The 3,203-nt window shown below is 42.5% G+C and overlaps 1 long non-coding RNA gene across 1 annotated transcript; it reads left to right on the plus strand.

Moving 5' to 3' along the window:
- Positions 1-623: 623 nt before the first annotated feature.
- LOC119319309 lies at positions 624-1,518 on the plus strand. The gene is made up of 2 exons (XR_005154429.1): positions 624-722; positions 1,156-1,518. It is a non-coding gene; the product is annotated as an uncharacterized LOC119319309 (long non-coding RNA).
- The last annotated feature ends 1,685 nt before the right edge of the window (positions 1,519-3,203 follow it).

Genomic DNA, 3,203 nt, shown 5'->3' on the forward strand with positions numbered 1-3,203 from the left:
CGGCTTTTAATTTTGAGTGTGTGTAATGTGATGTCTGGCATTCACTTGAAGTGGCACTCCTATATTTGCTTATAATATAAATACTTGTTTATGCATACAATGCAAATATTTTGTTTATGCATGCCTGAACTCCTAGCTAGCACTTGCCAACTTATTCTCTGGTTTCCTATTAATTAAATGGTACACCCTCCGTTCCAAATTACTCGTCGTGGTTTTTTGTTCTGGTTTCCTGCCTCTTTGATTTGTCCGAGTATTATCTGCACATTAGTTCTTTCATTGAGTAGTGTGTATTTTTTGCTCATCTAGGTTTGAAAACTAGTTCCTTGCTCTGCTCTGCTCCTACTAGGTGCTCGCGGAGGAGGCCAAGGCGCAGTAAGACAAGGCCGTCTTCAAGGTGCTCGATCTGGTACGATCTTTTAACCTCGGAAGGTTGAACCTCTCACCAACGACGACCGTCATCGGTGAGCTGCTGGTTGCCTCGGCCTCCCGCGGCATCTCCGACCGCCCCTACTCTTCTGACGAGCACAGGTTGCAGCTCCTAGAGAGGTATGCACCTCCGTCCTTCCCCTTCCGCTACTGATGCTGCTCAGATTCCCCAGTCTTACTCATCTTGTCTCTTGTGTAGGGTGCATGGATGCCACTTCTTCCACCAGCGACCCTCCCCTCGGTGCCCAGCCTGTGGAACACTTCGAATCTTTGGAGTCGCCATTGTCTTCCTGCAGGTAGCACCCCCCTGTCCCTCCCCATCCTCCATTCCCTGCAGTTCCGTTTTTTCTTGAAGTCATCTTACATACCTGCATAATTAGGCACATATGCTAAAGTGAAACTAGTGCTATATTGCATCAAATGGTTATTTCTGGATTTGGTACCAGTTTTGGCCTGGCTTGTGCTTCATACCTTGCTTTGGTTTTCAGTAGCAAGTAGTGCCTTAGTACCTTTTCTATCATCTGGTGCCCATGGATCAAAATTTTGGCTGTTATGTATTTATTGTAGTACCAAGAATGGCTCAAACCTGAAGTTCTTAAGCTGTACATATAGCTATGCTCCATTCTTTTGTGCATTTTAATTCAGTGTTGGTGTTTATTTGATGCCCATGTTTAGAAACAAACTACTGTAGGATAAATAGGTTAATCTTCTTGGTTTGTTCGTGTGCAGATGACTGATGAGCTGATCTTCCACCAGTGGTAGCGGGAGGTGGTGCTGGAGCAGTGCATCGATCAGCAGATCATCCTGCCATTTGGGCAGGGAGAAGCTGGGACAGCCCTAATGCAGTAACATCACCATGTGGCAAATCCAGTAGATTGACACAATATTGGTGCTTGGGTGACGGGACAAAGTATGTGTACCAGTCCTGGTACAAGATATTCGTGCTTCTCATTGATGTTATGTGTGATCAGCTAAAATTTGTGCTTCTCGTCCAATCTATGTTGATGTGCGCTTGTGCACTTGTTGGGCCTTGAACCTTGCTGTGTAGAGGAGTCAATTGATGATGTATTGTATTTCATGTGATGTGTTGCTAAAATGAAATATATGAAATATTTTATTATGTTGTATTTGTTTTCTAATGGGCCTATCCTTAAATGCGCATGCTTTTGATAAAATAATGCATCAGCCCAAACAAATCAAACCAATTCAATTAAGAAAATAGGTATTGGGCTGGCCCCATGTCAGCTAGATTGGTGGATTGGGCTGTGAAATTTACGATGATTGGGCCAGGCCCATGTAGGCTAGATTGGTGGACTGGGCTATGAAATTTATGATGATTCCATTTGGTCACTAACAATGCCATATCAGCTCAGCCAGATGAGATCCTACGTTGCTCAGGCAAATGGGTAGTGACCTTTCTGAAAATTTGGTCTTTAGTCCAGTTATGACCAAAATTCCAAAAAGGTCAAGTTTGTTCGTTCTTGACGGCCAACTGTTGACCTTCTGAATTTGGTCAAAAAAGGTCAATAAACGATAAATATGACGAATCAACGACCAAAATGGGGAGTCATAATTAACCGTATTTCTTGTAGTGTTACCAGGTTGTCACCTGACCGATATGTTGAGTTCGTGATCAAGTTGGTATCTTGTAGCCACCCCTTTCTCCAAGAATCTATGTTGGATACCCCTGAGCTAGTTGGTTAAGCTCCACAACAACTTGGAGAGTTGGAAGATAAGAGCTTGCCTAACTTAGTTCATTCCAAAGGGATATCTTTGTGTTTGTGTGTTAGTTGAAGAAAGATGATATCTTCATCGATTGGTCCCTGTGATCAGTTGTTGGACCTATTGTCTTATCAAAACTTTGATTTGAGTATGGGCTAACACCAAATCAAATCAGTACCAACGATGTTTGTAATGTTGTATTACTCGTAGTTGATCCCTTGAGCATACATCATTACATCTTTTGGTCTGATCAATGCTATCATCTTGTTCACATAACCACGTAACCCCATCTTATGGAGATCTTGATAAATTGTTGTTGAGCCCATCGACAACGTTTTTATCTCCTCCATGATTCATGTTGAACATTAAGCTAGTGTTGGAAACTTTGTAGGCAATGCTTTCATGTTCCGTTCATCAAGCTTATGCTTGGATGGAAGAAGTGACTTCCTCGAATTCATGTGCATTCTATGCATGTTGCTGCTGTGGATACGAGAAAGATTATTTTTGCTTCCTCCGGAATCATCCCAAGTTAGTCACACATATGCGCGAAGTACTCTATGGTTTGATAGGTTGGCCGCCTCCACTCCATATGTGTTTCCTAGCACACCATGCCACTGATTGATTTTCTCAAGGAAAAGGAGCGTGTTGTGCTAATTCTAGATCATGCAGAAGATTTCGTTATCCTCGATGATGGTTCCCAACCAGAACTCGGTAGTATTTTTATTATAAGACTACTATGTGGTCATGCTTGTATGGGACAGCATGTTCACATGTTGTAGCAAAACCCGCTCATATTTTGGAGCTTTCTATCGTAGTTCCTTTCCTGAGAATCTTGCAACGTCATCTCGTCGATTTGTGTTACAATCCTTCCTTTCAGTCATGATGAGTCTGGAATATCCTGACACCAACCAGATCTGAATCTCACATAGATATGATGGTTGGAACATTTTCGAAGAACTATAATATTGGTCTCTCTGTAACCCGGTAAAGTGGATGTCCTTGCCAACACACCCAGCCGGAAGGCCCATTATTGCAGTATCTTGATTGAGAAAGTT

This window comes from Triticum dicoccoides, chromosome 6A (assembly GCF_002162155.2).
Source record: "Triticum dicoccoides isolate Atlit2015 ecotype Zavitan chromosome 6A, WEW_v2.0, whole genome shotgun sequence".
NCBI lineage: Eukaryota > Viridiplantae > Streptophyta > Magnoliopsida > Poales > Poaceae > Triticum > Triticum dicoccoides.